Raw genomic sequence first — 18,189 nt, forward strand, 5'->3', positions numbered from 1 at the left:
TTTATATCTATTATAAAAACTCATATTAATCTGTCACAAGTTTGATACCAGGCCATAATATTTTTATTGTTAAATTTTGTTACAGTTAACTCATTGTCAGTAACGTTGAAGGGAAAGAAGGGAAGCATTCGGCGCACAGTAAGTAATATCGATGCCATTGTTTGAACACGCGTACGGTTGTTTGATGATAAGTATAACTGTATCATTTTTAAGCAAAGTTGAACACTGATGGCGCTATTTATCTTAAATCTTGTTTACAACCTTACCAGAGGTAGATACTAATGGCATTAAAAACCATAATAATGAGTAACACATAGGAAATACAATTTCGAACTACTTTTTATCATTACATGAAACGAATCACTCATATTATTGGGCGAAATTAAATTTCAAATAATTATATGTAAATAGCGCCCTCAATTTGCACACAAATATACAGTTTATAGAATAAAAACTACCACAAAAGGCAGAAAAAAATTGATACAGAAAAGAGAATAGAAAATATGTGTGTATATTAGTTTGGTATTATAATGGTCTAGAATTGATAATTATGTGATGATTTACTAGAAACATTAAACAACCGTGTGAAAATATATTCTGTTGTTGTTGTTGTTTATCCTGTTCTTGATGGCGTTCTTGTTCTTGTTGTTCATGGTGATTTATATTTTGCTCATTGAGGATGACAATGATAACGACATGCCGATATTGATTTTGACTATTTTATGATGATGATGATGATGATGATGATGATGATGATGATGATGATGAAGACGACGACGACGACGACGACGAGCACGATGTCGTTTCATCTCATTTTTCAAATATACGTTTCAGTAAACATACAAATAACCCAGATAGACAATGTCTGCGAAGAAATGCAAACAAGGAAAAGATTATTAAAGTAACAAGTGTCGTGTGGTACCTTAAGGGGGTACTACACCCCTGGTCAATTTTGTGCCTATTTTTGCATTTTTCTCAAAATTTATAGTGCATTGGTGACAAGTAAGATATGTATATTATAGGGGCAAGGACTACAACTACTGCACTAAAAATTCAGCAACTCAAGGCAAGTAGTTATTGATTTATTGGTCAAATATTGGTTTTCCCTCATTTTTGCCTGTAACTCTACAACTGTTGTCTGTACTGAAATAAAATTTCCAGTGCAGTAGTTGTAGTCCTTGCCCCTATAATATACATATCTTACTTGTCATCAATGCTATATAAGTTTTGAGAAAAACACAAAAATAGGCATAAAATTGGACAGGGGTGTAGTACCCCCTTAATTAACTTCACTATAATATTCGGCTAATTAATTCTTCGATTTGGCGCTCAAAATACACTGCAGGGATATATGACGTGTATAGTAATTTGGGATCAAGAACATCCTATGAGTGTGCTTTAATTCCAAATGTTACTTAAAACATTTTTTTTTTCAAATTCAAGAACACTGGAAACACCCTTGTATATACATGCAATCCTGGTGAAACAATTACTCTGCAATGCTTGATTGGCGGAAGTGGAGATGGGACTGGTATGTGGTCTCACGACGGCAAAGTGATGTCAAGAGGCAACAGCATGTATATGAATGATCGGCGGCATAGCGTAGAGTCTCACACATCGAACGGCAGATCGATTTATGACTTGAAGATCACAGGTGTGAATCAAAATGATGCGGGACGTTACAGATGTGCATCGGGAAGTGATTACGATAGTGTCTCTGTTTATGTTTCGGGTAAGACAAAAACATTTTCTTTCGATATGATGTATGTCCTCGTAAACAGTTATTTATTGTATAATGTAAGACAAAATGGTTTATTTGTCTGGCAATTACAACATTACGTTACAGATTCCTTAAAAAACCAGTTCTATTTTACCTACGTTTTAATGGAAAAACAATATATACAAAAGCTACAGTAAGGAGACTAGTTGTCACTGGTTTAAATGCAGGAACATCATATGAAGTAACGGTCCCGGTAACGGTACAATCTTATGTCAACGGAATGCTAGTAGCTGGGGAATCAAGCGAGGTAGTTGCTGTTACGACAAAAGAGCGTAAGCATAACGATGTTTACAAACATTGGGCTATTCCAGTTGAAATCCGTGTAGCCCATATGGAAGACATGACCTTATATCTCCCACACAGGGCGTGTATATTTCAAACGGGATTACCTGAATGTGTGACTCCGCTTTACACCCTCTGTGTGGGAGATTAAGGTCATGTCTTCTATAGGGGGTGTATGGATTTCAACTTACATAGCATATTTGATATTAAAGTGATATGATGGCTCTATAAAGAGCTGTTTTATTTTTTTCTTTCATATTGCTTAACGTTTGACATTGTAAGTAAAATTATCTATCTTATTTTCAATAGTTATCAACCCTTGTTATTTTATGTACAGTCGAATCTACAGATGGGTCTTCCAGGAGTATCCGTTTGCGTGTAATTAACGTCAGGGCAATAAACTCTACGTCTGTGAAAGTTACTTGGCGGGTAAGTGTCGTCCCTCTTTGGCATTATTTTTAAGCAAGAGTTTTGTTTGATTGAATCTAACAGTAATATTGGAAGGCCACATGTCACATGGGAAAACGCGGTAAATCGAACATTATTTTTGCAAAATTTATCGCCATTTTGTGGATTTTAAGCTTTCTTAGCAATTTTGTTGGCGATATTCGACGATTTTAGCCGATTGGTCAAGATTTGAAACAATTTTGTTAAATTTACCTCAGTTTGTTGTGGTTGATCAAAATTTAGCACAATTTAGCATCATTTTCAGCAATTTACTGTGATTTCTAACCATTTTGCACATTTTAAGCTTTATTACTAGGAGATTTCATGGTGATTTTTGGCGATTTTAGCCGTTTGACCAAAATTTGATACAATTGGATTCGTAGTGATCGGTCACAATTTAGCATAATTTCCCGCAGTTTCCAGTAATTTCCAGCAATTGCCGGTTTCGGGCGATTGACCGTGTTTTTCCATGGGACATAGGGCCTATTAGGAATACGTTGCTCCCGCTACTTGGACTTAATCTGCCGTCTGATATAGGTGGTGAAGTCAAAGACGACGGAAAGACCTTTTATCGCCTGTATGGAAGCGCCCGGGTGTTTTAAATCACATACATGGGACTTTGCGTTCTTAAAAGGTCTCCTCCGTCATCGGGCAAACATACTCCATTCGGATTATAATATTGAAGTCGGATGATATCGGATGTACATACTGCAGTTACTGTCCGTTTTCCTATACACAATACACAGTGCTCTCACCATTGACGCGTGACCTCTACAAATGATGTATGTTGGAAGAATGGGCACTTGCCTAGTTAACATCACTGTGTGAAAAATAACCAGTCAATATTTAACTTATTCTCCAAACTTCTAGCAAATATATTTCTCTAACCAGTGGACTTCGGTTGTATATATAAATGCGCATATATAAATGCGCACGAGACCAGATGGCCAGTGCCATGTTCGTGTTACCTCACTGTCAATCACTGAAATTGCGACCACAGTTCCAGGTGGTGGCCGCATTGCATTCTCTAAATTCAGTAAATTTTCATCGTCAACCGTGTAATTGAATGGGATTATTTTGAAATTTTAAAACGCTTGAAATATCACAAATAGGCCTATGTTGATAAATAATATAAATACAAGCTAAAACCGTTGAGGTTCGATAATGAACCCCACAAAATTAACCGACTATATTGGAAAATGCCATACGGCCGGGCGGTTTCACAAGTTGCCGGCTCGATCATGTCATCCGCCGCCTGCACAGTTCTGACCTTAAAGCCAATCATGTCCCTTTCATACTTTCATGCCGTTGCGACAAGAGGCATGACTTATCAGCCATTCACAAGTCTTGATTGTGTCTGTTTGTCTACAATGCACGTGTGTCACGCCGCTCGGCGGCAAGCAGCATGATAGTATGAAACCAGCACTACGTCATAGATATGGCCAATTGGCACGCCCATTTAGCACGGAAATTATGAAATATAAGTTTGTAAATCAGCTATATCTAGCTTTTCCGTAGTTAATTTTTTTTCCGTGATGGAAAACGTTAATAAAGAGTTTATCTTTCGGGTCAAGTTATTTTACCCTTTGCAATCAATGCCACTATTTTGCAAAAGCAATTTTCCTTGCGACTGTCATTTTCCCTATACTTTTGCACGGGGAGTTTATGTACATCCGGGTACTTTATATCGTTTAATACGGTATGGCGACTTGTAGATGTCACGTGCGCATTTATATATGCGCATTTATATATACAAATATGAGTGAGGGCAAGGCATAGCTAGCCAACTCCCCGTGTTAATTGAATGGAGATTTGACCGAAAATATTGGTATCGGACCGCTCAATTCTGAAGGATGCCACAAAAAAACGGTACAAGCTACATTTAAACTATTCTCTGGCAATCATTATGATGAGTTTCTTGTATAGTATGCCGAAATAGGGTACTGTAGGTGATTGACAAAGGGTCGCACTTTTGTGTTTTAGGAAGGATATGTAAACGACAGATAACACCAAAAATATGAAGAAATTATTTCCAAACCGTGTTAAGTCAACAATCATTATGTTGCTCATTTTCAAGAATGCTGGTTAACAAAAGCAGGCCATTGTCTCATTTCGTGAACAAAGGTCCACTACCATTGTTTCCTTGCGTTTCCTTTATAATCGGTTACCCAACTGAAGCTGTATTATAGCAGCTCATTGCTATATCGCACATATAAAACAGACACATGTGCACAGCCAGAGAAGATCCGATTTAATCAGTTGAGCTGTTTCAATGAGTGTTATCTTGGTTTAACAGCTTTTAATGGGGTTTAAGTCCTGCAAAGGTCGAGGTGAATTCTACTGTAGACATGACTGCATCATGAAAGCAGCAAATAATTAAAAAAAAGTAATTATAGTTCCTCGAAAGCAAGTTTATAGCAATAAAATGTACCCTTTTTAGAGACCGTTAAATGGGGGGGGGATTCGAGTCAAATTCCCCTCCTCAAGACCCCCATTTTTTCTCATGATTCTCTCCTCAAAACTTCCATCTCCCCTGGGTTAAATATTGAACCATACCCTATCGTTAACAAATAGCTAATAAAAGTTCTCTGCCAAGACCAAAGGAAAAACTTTTTTTCTGCTGACAGTTTCGCCAGAAACCTTCTGGCTTTCTCCATGTTCGTAAAGCGATTGATGTTGTTATTGATCCATCTGCTTATCTGCTTGGAGCGGGAATCCCGGCCGGATGTTATTGTTTTACCGAAAGGTCTCCCGTCTCCAACGTTGATCTAAGAAATATATATTTTATGTTGTTTTATTATTTCAGTCTGGTTCACGAGGAGTTACTGGTTATCGCGTAATATTAACCTCTAGCACAGGCTCACGATTAGTAAACACATCATCTACAGCAAGGAGGCTCGTTGTCACTGGTTTAGATGCAGGAACACCTTATCAAGTAACCGTGCAACCTTATATCAACAGAGTGCTAGTAGATGGGGAATCAAGCGAAGCAGTTGCTGTTACGACGAAAGAGTGTAAGAATTATTTGTATTAAAACATTTAATACTAAACTTTTAAAATCAGGCGCGACTCTCAGTAGCCTCTAAGGAATCGATACTCTGCGCACGCCTGTCATGTAAATCATGTCATTTAAAAGTAGTAACATATCCAATATGATAATGATGGAGTTTCTTAATAGCTAGCCTCGTATTTCATGACTCTAAAAAGAGCTGGGTTCTTTCATATTACCTATGCATTACCTGTGAGTTAATGCATATCTTACTTTCAATAATATTATTAACAACAATCTTTGTTATTTTATGTACAGCCGAATCTACAGATGGGTCTTCCAGGAGTGTCCGTCTGCGTGTAATTAACGTTCGAGCAATAAACTCAACGTCTGTGAAAGTTACTTGGCGGGTAAGTGTCGTCCCTCTTTGGTATTTAATTACCTATGTTATAAGTTTTTGTTTGATTGCCTTAATACTAGATAATAGTGCGTTGCTTCCTGTACAGTTGGACTTAATCAGGCATCCGATTGGTGCATGTACAAGACGACGGAAAGGCATATACATGGGCGTCAATCCCGGGGGAGGGGTCAGGGGGACATATCCCATTCACATTTTGAGGGACACAATATCAAATGTCACCCTTCCCCACGTTTCGGCAAATACCTCCTTCTCTGTACATTCAAATTAACATTGATTAAGAGCTGTTATAATATATAGTATAACAGGTTTTGTTTGAACAATACCCGCAGTTGTCCCCGTAAACAGCTTTGATTACCCTGCTGATGTCTTACCCCTGGTATCTGGTACGCCAGTGACAGAAAGGAAAAAGAGGGCTTTCAGGACACTGAGGAAAAAACGGAAGTAGAAGGATTGAAGAAAGTGAACAAGATTTCAATATTTCCTTCTTAAAGTTCCTTCTTTTACCCCAATCAACTCAAAGGAAAAAATCCTGATTCTTAGTTCTGTTGAAATGCGTGCACATTTGGTTAACACCTTGATTTGTGTATAAAACAGTGTAAAATTGCAAATTATCCCAGCAAAATCAGTGGAATAATACTCACTGGGCAATTTTCTTTCTTTGCCCCATCCCTCGACAAAAACTGCATTAATTGACAATTGGGTCTTCATATTGAACATTTTTGCAACTAACATTTTATACAATAATAGTTTAAAAAGTGTCCACCAAATGGCCTCATTTGGCTCCCATTTTGTAAAATTTTCCAACGACTCAGGGGGCACACCCCCTCAGACACCCCCTACGTCGCGCAAGCGCGACGAGAGGTCTGTTTCACAGTCATATTAAACAAAACTTCGGATTGACGCCTTTGCGCACATGTCAAACGTGTGGAAGTTTTAATGAGGGTCCCATTTTGTATGATCACATGCACGGGATTTTGCGTAGGTCTACCCCGTCATTGTTCACATCGCCTCCAATCAGATTGAAGTCCAATGGTATCGGACGTAAAGCAGTAAAGTGAGTTGCCAAAACATATTATCTACTCAAATGTGATAGTGTACACAATACACATACATTACGCATTCCCGATACTAATTTTAAAAAGTGTACTCTCCCAACAAAAATACCACTTTATACAAGTAAAGTGTGTAAAAATACTTTATCCAAGGCATGTTAACACACATTTTTGACTACCCTTATGTTAAACATGATCAGAGAAATACATTAATTTAACCCCAAGCTTATCTTATTTCAGTCTGCTTCACGAGGAATTACTGGTTATCGCGTAATATTAACCTCTAGCACAGGCTCACGATCAGTAAATACATCATCTACAAGAAGGAGGCTCGTTGTCACTGGTTTAGATGCAGAAACATCTTATCAGGTAACCGTGCAACCTTATATCAACGGAGTGCTAGTAGCTGGAGAATCAAGCGACGCAGTTGCTGTTACGACGAAAGAGAGTAAGAATAATGAGATTTTTTACACATACATTACTAAAGATCACCAGCTATAACAGGATGTCTAATTAAAAGAATTAAGATGGAGATACCGAGATCAAACCTTGCTATCCACAAGAGATCCTTCTTGCTATTATAGCCTGCATCTTCCTGGAATCCTGCACATACACCTGTTATCAGCGTACGGGCTCACGTCAACATGAAGATTAATCGCTATCTAGACAATCACTTGCCACTTGTCCCGGACAGCTTCTACTAAAAATAGGTTCTAGAAATGCTGTAGGGGAATGACAGGATCACAGAAAACAATTCGCATGTCGTTGGTGCAAATACTTTGATTTTCTACATATCTTATCTTATCTTATCCTAAACTTAATACCGACTTTTTATATATTTTTTTGGGTGTCTTCCCTTTCCCGAGAAAAATTATACATAGAAGGCGGAAATGACATACCTTGCCCTGTGATCTCCTTTGTAGAACTTTTCTTTTGTGTGTCAGGTTTATTTGTCTCAATATTTTATCGTAAGCACCGCTAGGTCAAGCTCACTCGACTAGCCTTTAAAGGTAAAGGTTGCTTATACAGCCTGTCTCAAAAAAAATTGTGCAAGTAAAAAGCGCCCTCTATGGCAATTCGAACATATCGTTGTGACATAATGCTTACATCAACGTCAATGGCGTAGTCTTAGCTCTCAAATGCCGTTTAGTCTGTTCAATTTGCTTGTTTTAATCTCGAAATATGTTTAGTTAACAACGAAAGGGTAAAATCACAATTGTGCCACCTTTACTAGGGAAGATCAAGAGGACTGTACATGCAAATCAATGAAAGCATCAAGTTTTTCAAGAGTTCCTTCATGAAATAAAAAGAATGCATCAATTATACAACAATAAAAATTGTTTTTACTGTTTTTACTGTTTTATCATGATACTGGCATTATATGATTCTCTTTTTCCACTTAAAACAGATTGAAAGAGAAATAGATATATCACATTCTACTGTAAAATTAAATACATGTGCATGTCAATGATTTTATCATGGTAAATACTGTTTTCTTTGTCACCCAAGACATGTTAAAAGACAAACAAATATTACAAACTTATGGGTTAATGAACGCGTATTACTTGTTGGGAGAGAAATTAGACAAAATAATGCATGCGCGCTGATGTTGATGCGTCTTATGCACGAGCCCCGAAGGGGGGATTTACATGTGCAGCCCTCTTCCGTAGTAAAAGTGGCACAATTGTGATTTTACCCTTTCGAGATTATCTCGAGATTAAAACAAGCAAATTGAACAGAACAAACAACATTGGAGAGCTAAGACTACGCCCTTGATGTTGATGTAAGCATCATGTAACAACGGTATTTTCTAATTGCCATAGAGGGCAATTTTTTTAGACAGGCTGTATGATTCATCTTTGGTGATTTTTCTCTCCAGTAATAAAAACAAAATAAACTTTAGTAGAATGATGGACTGATCAAAATGACTTTTTATTTGCAGCACCAGGTGTCATTACATGTTCAAATGTAAGATGTCCATATGCATGCATAGAATCAGATACTGGACCTATGTGTGTGTGTCCAGCAGGGTTTACTGGCAATCTGTGTGATAGACGTAAGTACAGTCATCGTACAAATGGTTAGCCCCTATTTTAATAATAATAAATAAAATTAATTTTGGATTTATATAGCGCTAGATCTTGAAGGATTCAAAGCGCTGTAATTTCGCTGTCATGGTGAATCATCACAATCAGATCGCATCATCTAGGCCAGTTGCAGCCGAACCTCAGGGGCAGACCTATCCGCACTTAGATTGTAACATCCACCAATTATCTGTGCAGCTCCCCAAATTCCATTGGGTGAAGGAAGTTTTTGATAACCAAACAACTAATCACCGATTTTTTGAAAGCAGGAGGAAACCGGATATCCCGGAGAAAACCTGCGAGAGCGAGCATGGAATCGGGATAAACCAAGTGCGCATGAGTCATTGGGCCGCGCCACTCGCCGGGGCTTGAACCCGGGACCTCAGTGGTGCAAAGCGAGGGAACTACCGCTGCGCTAACTCGCCCTCCCTATTTAGGGGCTGTGCAATAATTATTAGCCCTGGGGAGGGTACAATTGGGGGAGGGGGGGCAAGAAATTTGGCGAGCCGAAAGGGGGAGGAGCAATTTTGGCAAGCCAGGGGGGAAGCGATTTTTAGCATACATTCTTGGGGCACCTTTTAAATAAAACGCTCTAAAAAGGCTTAGTAAAACCGTACAGAAATACTTAAATATTCAAATTTTCCTGCTCGCTGCACTCGCAACATGTATATAGACCATTTTAAGGTTTGCAAATTGGGATCCCAAAAAATTGGCATGTGCAAGGAGGGGCAAAGTGATTTTTGGCAGGCCGAGGGGGAGGGCAAGCAAATTTTGGCGGGCCGAGGGGGGGGGGGTACAATTTTTGGCGAACCGTTTAACAATTTTACCCCCCGGGGGCCCGGGCTTTTAATTATTGCACAGCCCCTTAGTCAACGACAACAAAGAGCAGAATTAATTCGACAATATTTGGTGCATAATCTAATTTAATCGAAAAATAATGGATTGATTCTACCTAGCTTCCTCAAAACAAAAATAAATCGTTACTCCGCTCCGATTTAAGTTTCTTCGTTTATCGTTTCTCTTTTTACATACAGCAATAGACACTTACGTCTGTGAACATAGAAACTTTCACCTTGAATGTTCCGTTGGGCAAACGATCTCTGTTTCATCGGCGTTATATGGCCGTCAAACATCCGATGTGTGTACCGATGGGCCCAATCTTCAAACAGTTAACTGTGCCGCCAATAATTCACTGAATGTTGTTCGAGAACAATGTGAGGGGCAAGAAACATGTGACATCCTGGCAAGCAATCGTGTATTTGGTGATCCATGTCGAGGGACTTTCAAATATCTGGAGATAGTGTATTCGTGTGAAGGTAATAAAACTTCGATGCTCTTTTCTGCTTCACCAAAATATAAGTTGCCTCCAACATGACAGTTCTGTTTGTAGTTTGTAGGCTTTGTTAAAACATCAATATGATAAGTACATTTCTCTCACCAAGCTCCATCATTATAATAAACTTACCATTGGCAAAACCACACATTCATCTTCAGTGTTATTCCAAGGCCCTTACATAGTTGGTAATCGTTTCGATGCCCATATAAAACTACCCTTGTGGGAATAAAACAAAGTATCTACAAACAAATTATAACCGAAAAAAAGAAACTTTCTTTTCGTGTCTCACGTGACAAGACACAATTATGAGGTTTTGTAATGGAATTTTTCTACTACATAGCAAGTTTTGACTTCAGAGGTGAAATACGAAATTTTGATTATACTGACTTCGGAGCCACTGGTTTATTCCGTGGTCGTCACGTGACCGCTGGTGTTTCTCGGGTCACATGACTTGATGATGTTGTCATAGCTGAGAGGGTGGATGTGCCTGCCCTGGTCCCTGTTCAGGTTGCAGTCTCGTCTCTTGATGTGAATGGCTTCGCGCACTCCCCTACGGTACCAGTCACTTTCGCGGTCCAACACGCGGACATTGTCCCAATCAATGCGGTGCTTAGCCCTCATAGCGTGCTCTCCCACCCATAGTGGGTAGGAGAACATGAAAACTAATATGAGATACTGTATTAGGATCACATATTAAGTATCATGTGAGAGTATACTCTTGTACTCCAGAAGACAGGATCACATATTAAATATTTGACACCATAGAATATAAAAACTAGTAATTTGATAAGTTAAAATAAGATTTTTAACGGAATAAATCTAAATAATATGATTATGCAGTTTATTCCGTTAAATATTTACTCCCATAATTTCCCTCATTCTTCAGGCCCTGCCCTCTATCGGGTGCTAATTTAAAGTTTAAGCTTGATTGCTATTGTTTCTTTGTAAGCCTGCGGCGCAACCTTGAACAATATTGTCCTTGAGAGGCTTGATTAGCCTTACGTTAGTCAAGATGGGCACCATCTGGACTAACTTTACGTTAGTCAAGCTGACCAATTAAAGTTTTCAGTGCAGTATATTATGATTAGGATTAAGAGTAGGTTTAAGGTTAGAGTTTCAGTGTGTTGACTACTATTCTAGTCGCTTCGATATTGTTTCATTTATGCAGCAAGCTGCGTATCCCAAGATGGAGTTACAAGAGTTCATGGAGACAGATGGGAAGACGGGCCATGTACGAGCTGCCGGTGTGTCAATGGTGAATCGGTGTGTGCTGATAAAGTGTGTGGTTGGCCAAGATGTCTTAATGGCGCCAGACCTATATCAGTGGAAGGAATATGCTGTCCAATATGTCGTAAGTATTGACAATCTCAAAATGTTATGAAATATGCTCACTCACTACGATTGGTGGGAGTCACACTTGAATTATTATTAATCCGACGTCTAAATACCCTTATATATACACGATCTTCAAGAATTTGGTATCGTGTTCATAGTCGGACTGGCCATAAGGAGTGACAAGAATTGATACTCTTAACCATGAAATCATTTTCAGTGTCTACATGTTGACAAAAAGTAAAAACCATTTATCTAACTGTGAAGGTTTTTGGGAGGTGACAATTCACAATATATTGATGAACCAAACCGCACTACTAGGGAGTTTTACTGTCAACAACTGATAAATTGGCATAATATTTTAGACTAAAATAGTTAGAATTGTATACAGTCTCTTATCATTGTTATAACTTCTTGAGTACCCCTTTGACAATTGTGGTTAGTGAAATTAATGATGTAAACCATTAACCTAGTAAAAACAGTCATAACCTTCACTCTTAGAGGGATCGGACTTTCCTTGAAAAGGGATACTATGTTCTGAACAGATGGACATTCCGTCGCTGAGCGACGAGCGACTAGTATTTCTTTGATTTGGAAATGCTCACTACACATTGGTAAAAGAAATACAATCGCTCGTCGCGCAACAACCCCTCAGCGATAGAGCGTAATTCAGCTTTAGATTCCTACCAGGCCCGATGGACTGAAATTACCCAGGTACCATGATTGAGGACCCAAGATCTATGTACGTGCTGTGCTAAGATGTATTTTGCCTCTATTCTTATACAGCAAGTTATCAGCTTAGTAATTGGCAGCTACCATTCAATATGTGACCCGTTCCGACAAAACCAAGAACAAGTAGTCGCATTTGTGACATTTTATGATTTGAATAAAATCCGGACAATAAGCTTTAAAATGATACCAAAATTATACACATAGCATCAATACTTTTCAAGATATAGATAATTTTGTAAATGATACATTGATATGTTTGTCAAATTGCTATTCTGAGAATGGACTGGTTAGTTTCCTGCTTTACACAGGATTGAATAGGGATTATCACAGTTTAACTGTCAATTATTGATTAAATAAACCTCTTTTTAATAAGTACTTTCAAGGATTTGAAAGTCCACTTAGTCCCAAGGTCAAATACCAAGAAATTAAGAATTCCAAAATTTGATTTTTTATTGGAAAGTCGGGTTTTGTTGGAGCTGGTCACATATTGCAGGTCCACTTACTTATCCCAGGACGATTCATTCCAAAGTGTACAGACACAGATGAATACAAACCCAGGCAATGTCATGGAAGCACGGGTCATTGCTGGTGTGTTAATGCAAACGGGGAAGAAATTCTTTATGTGAGTCAAACTTATAGTAGAATGCTGGATTCATCAAAATGTGTTACTTTATTTTCAGCACTAAGTGTCATTACATGTGCAAATGAACCATGTGCAAATGGAGCCGCTTGCATAGAATCAGATACTGGGCCTACTTGTGTGTGTCCAGCAGGGTTTACTGGGGATCTTTGTGATAGACGTAAGTAGAGTCACCGTGAAAAAGATTATCACGTTAAAATACCCCTCCCTTTCAGCAAAAACAAAACACACACACCATAACCCCCGCCCCCACATCTCCCACACACACCCAACCCACACACCAACACCCACAAAAGAAGACAAAACAGAAAGATATGGACCAAGTGGTTCATAATATATCGTGATCATGTGCAAGTTTGTTTCATTGCTGTTTGAGTGTGTTAAACTAATGATCCTTAGTGAGTAGGCAAATGAGGTGCACTAAACCAGTAATGTGCAGTATAAAGTTGTTGAGACATAAACGAAATCTAATTTAATTTTAAGTCGCCCCTTTAAACAAATCATTAGTGCTCAGTCATTGAAAGCTTGTGATATTATATGATTCATACTTTCCTTTTCAGTTGTGGTAGAAACAATTTAACTTAAGTAGAATGTTAGACTTTATCACGATTTTGGGCATCCATCAATTTCAAGTAAGCTTGTGATTCAATGCGTACTTCATCATATCAGCTGTCATTTTATATTTATCATGTTTATAGAGGCACCAACAGGGGGCTCTTCAGGACTATCTACAGGTGATTATGATTTCTTGCATCTTGCATCTTTCAAATTTTTAATTATGTTATTTTTTTCTTATTTAGTTAATTTTGTAATTGTAAAACCTTACAATTTTAGATTCCTCTTCTTCCTGATTTTGTACTGGAATCTTTAAACTATGAGTTGTAAAAGTAAGATTTTAGAATTTGACAGATATAATTTATAACTTATTTCATTGTTCTTTATCATTTGATATGAATTTTTTTTAAACATTACATTTGAAACTCTCGAATTCGTTTACTTATCTGTTTTATAATGTAACATATTGTACATTTTCTTTGAATAAATCGTAATGAAAATAGTCTGTGATATTTGTCATGGGCGTCAATCCGGGGGGAGTAGTGGGACGTCCCCCACCTTTCGGCAAAATGACCCCTTTTTTGTTCTTTTCAGCCACTTTTAGACAATTCTGGCCGAATGTCGTCCGTCCCCTCCCCCCCCCCACATTTCAAGCCGGACTAAGCGCTTATGCTAAATTTATTTGTGTTCCGATCAAACAGATATTTGCCAACAACCCATGGATCCAGGCCCTTGCAGTGGTGTCTTTCAGCGTTGGGCTTATGACTATGGGCAAGGAAAGTGCGTCGAATTCGTTTACGGAGGCTGTCTAGGAAATCAAAATAACTTTCGTACTGAAGATGAATGCCAAAGACAATGTGGAAACAGAGGTAATCTCTTTAAAGGAGTTAAAAAAGATCTCATTAAATTTCACAATTTTGTACAGTAAATAAGTCATCTGAAAATTATGGGATCTGATAATTTGTCATCAACTCTCATCAGTCAAATGTGAAGGTATGTTTTGGGGATGGTTTAGGTTGTTTTATGCTCATCATTAGGAAACGAATTTTGAGAAAACCTTCTGTTAATAAAATACTATGCTGAGCCACCAGCCTGGGTGGCTCACGCTCCAGTAATTTCAGATGATTGAGCTCAGTAATACATCAAAGAATGTCTTCCAATTCGTGAAAACAAATAGATAATCAGCTTATCGGATTAAAAGCTTAGAGGAAAGGTCTTGCTGCTCAGCGAGTGTTTGTAATTATCAGAAGGTTTTCTCCAAATTAATTCTCTAATGTGCTGTGTTCGACAAGCTTTTATCGATAAAAAAGATGAAAATTACAGCTTTAACTAAGCATTTACAATCCCAGCAGGAGAGTTTGAAAAGCAATATAACCATGTGACATGACATGCCAAAACTGTTTTCCTCATTGTAAACAAAATTTGTGCAAACACTCAAAATCTCTGAATGTTCCTATTCGCTTTTATATAGTTGTTGTTCATGTATTAGAGCAAAATCACGGTGGTTATATACAATCTGAGTTATCACTGAAGACATAATAACAGTAAGCCAGCTACAGACTATTTAAATTTGACGTCGAATATGTTTCCTGAAGTTAGTATTCAACATCAATTGAAAATAGTAGGTCGCACGTCGTATTGAATCGCGCGCTCTAATGTTAAATTCATGCAGCGAGGTCACCCAAACTCCAAGTAAAAATTCCTATTGATGCTGATGAAAAATCCTATAGAAGCGTTTGGATGTTTGTTCTAGACTTTACCAGTAGGTCTACTACAAACCAATTCATCAGGTTTGTTTGATCTAATACAAATTTTGAGTAACATTTTACTGGAAAAAGGCTACTATTTTCAGAAGCTGGGATATGAGGGTGGAGGAAGAACTTTTTGAATGAACATAGTAGCATTAAGTTCATCATTTAACTTAGATTCCAGTGATGTTTTTGTCTTTTTCCCGAGATTACAGGGTTAAGGTTAGAGTTTCTGGGTATTGACTACTACTCTAAAGTCGCTTTGATATTTATAACAAGATTTCATAGTTCTAGTCCAATAAAACAGTAATCACGATGGACGTCAACAGTGTTGAAAAAGAAGTCTGCTAGATTTCGAAACGTCCACAGTGAGTACTGTCTTATTGGACTTGAACTATGAAATCTTGTTATCACTTCGATATTGTTTAGTTTTTGCAGCAAGCTGCGTGTCCCAAGATGGAGTTACAAGAGCTCATGGAGACAGATGGGACAACGGGCCATGTTCGGAGTGTGAGTGTGCCAACGGTCAATCATTATGTATGGTTATGACCTGTGCTATGCTTACATGTCCTGATGGAGCTAGACCCATCTCTGTGGAAGGAATGTGCTGTCCAGTATGTCGTAAGTACTTAAAATCTATGTCATAAAATGTATTCTCTCTCTATGCAATACAATCATGATAAAGGTTAACATAATCAGGCATTGCTGTCTAGATTTTAAAGGCCAGTGGTGGAAACACTCTCTAGTGGTAGAATCACTTTCTAGGTCTGAAAGATCATTCGTACCAATGTGAAACATTTACGCACTGTTGACACACTCCCTTTCGTTTTCAGGCATTAAAATTTGAAATTTAAAATTGTAAATTTCAGATGAAATTTAGAAGGTATGTTATCTAGAAACATTATCCAAACTGAATACAGACTATTATTAGTTTTAGTTTTGTTGTAAAAATGTGTTGGAAATCGATGTTTTTGTCAAGCTGTGGAATTGCCATGGCCACAGATTACAGTGATAGTCTGAACAATCAAAAACTTAAGTAAGAGTGGGTGGCCATTGTCCAAACTGTGAAGCTGTCGGAGGATATTTTTGAAGAAAATAACAAATCATGATGTCTACCAACAAATTTCGGTTATGCATGATTATGATATTAGGCTTACTCTTAAGGTTTGACAATTATTCTAAAGTCGCTTCGATTTCGTTTCGTTTATGCAGCAAACTGTGTGTCCCAAGATTCAGTTATAAGAGCTCATGGAGACAGATGGGACGACGGGACATGTACTGAATGTCAGTGTAACAACGGTGAAATACTATGTAGGGTTAAGGCGTGTAATATACCAATATGTCTTGATGGAGTTAGACCTATATCAGTAGAAGGAGTATGCTGTCCAGTGTGTCGTAAGTATTCAATATCTATGTCATAAAATTATGTCCATTCACTATACAAAAAAAAATCATTTTTTATAAGAAAATTAACATAAGAAGCTTATAACTTATGCAGTTTCAGTTCATTGCCCCATAACAAATGCAGGGGTGTATGTGGCTGGGGGTTCAACATCAGTAAGTAAAGGTACCGATCAAGTTCAAAATGGTAATATTAAACTAAAATTTATTTTTTCAAATTTGCGACTTTCATCTGAGTGGATCGGATCATGACATCTTCATAGTCGGACTGACTTATAGGGATTGAGTGAAGGGATTCCTATGGGCCGTGGCACTTTGGACCAAAGCGAACAATTTGTATACAAGTTAATCAAAATTAGGCCAGAAAACGTGTATCAACAAATTTATGTAAATTAAATCATTAACTCTCATATGAAGACTTCACATTTAAAATAGTGGTATTCCATCAAAACTATCCCTTTCGCAAGTCTAGCATTGCCTGCTTCAACTTGGATTGTAAGCTTTGGCTGGTTATTCAAGTTGAATTTCAGTCTTAAAATACTATTTATTTTAAAATGTGCGCGAAGCTCGCGAACATCTTGACTTTCACCGCTTGAAGGGGGCGAGGAATCGACCTTGGGACGCTGAATTAGACGGCAACCAGGACACATGCCCTCCTTTGCCACCCTAGCTACCCCTGTCTGCTTGGTGCTGTGTTATTTACTTATACCGGTACAACATTTTGTCCATGGGAGGGCAGTGATGAGCCAGGTTGGGAATCCATGATCTATATGCTAACTTTTTTATGTCTAATTTACCATCCTACTTACAGCGAGCAATTGCCAACTAGCAGTCTATAATGCAGGTCCACTCATCCCAGGACGATTCATTCCAAAGTGTACAAAAACTGGCGAATACGAACTCATACAGTGTCATGGAAGCACGGGCCATTGCTGGTGTGTTAATGAAAATGGGGAGGAGCTCGAAGGAACTAGAATCAGAGGGCAACCGGAATGTGCACGTAAGCGCAGATTATTAAAGTGTTATTGTCAAAGGGGTATTTCGTGACTCTAACATGCTCTCTTTATGGCAGATATCAAAATGATCAACGCAAAAGCCTATTCCCAAAATTTCAGTTGATTCCGATTTTGCGTTTTCCGTATTTCGTATCTGACAATAGCGATCATTTGAATTGTTGTTCTAAAATATCTTTGATGGTTTTGGCATCCACCAATCCATTCAATACGAAACAGGTATTGAATCACAAATTGAATGGATTGGTGGATGCCAAAACCATCCAAGACATTTTAGAACAACAACTCAAATGATCGCTATTGTCAGATACGAAATACAAACAGTATCTTCATCCGTCTAAATTGTTTCTAAAATATACAGCTATAAATTTGTTGCA

The 18,189-nt window shown here is 38.0% G+C and overlaps 1 long non-coding RNA gene across 1 annotated transcript; it reads left to right on the forward strand.

Annotated features, from left to right (window-relative positions):
* Positions 1–10,099: 10,099 nt before the first annotated feature.
* LOC140168996 (uncharacterized) lies at positions 10,100–13,248 on the forward strand. The gene is made up of 3 exons (XR_011861313.1): positions 10,100–10,371; positions 11,560–11,742; positions 13,136–13,248. It is a non-coding gene; the product is annotated as an uncharacterized lncRNA (long non-coding RNA).
* The last annotated feature ends 4,941 nt before the right edge of the window (positions 13,249–18,189 follow it).

The sequence above is a fragment of the Amphiura filiformis genome, chromosome 14 (assembly GCF_039555335.1).
Source record: "Amphiura filiformis chromosome 14, Afil_fr2py, whole genome shotgun sequence".
NCBI classification, from domain to species: Eukaryota; Metazoa; Echinodermata; class Ophiuroidea; order Amphilepidida; family Amphiuridae; genus Amphiura; species Amphiura filiformis.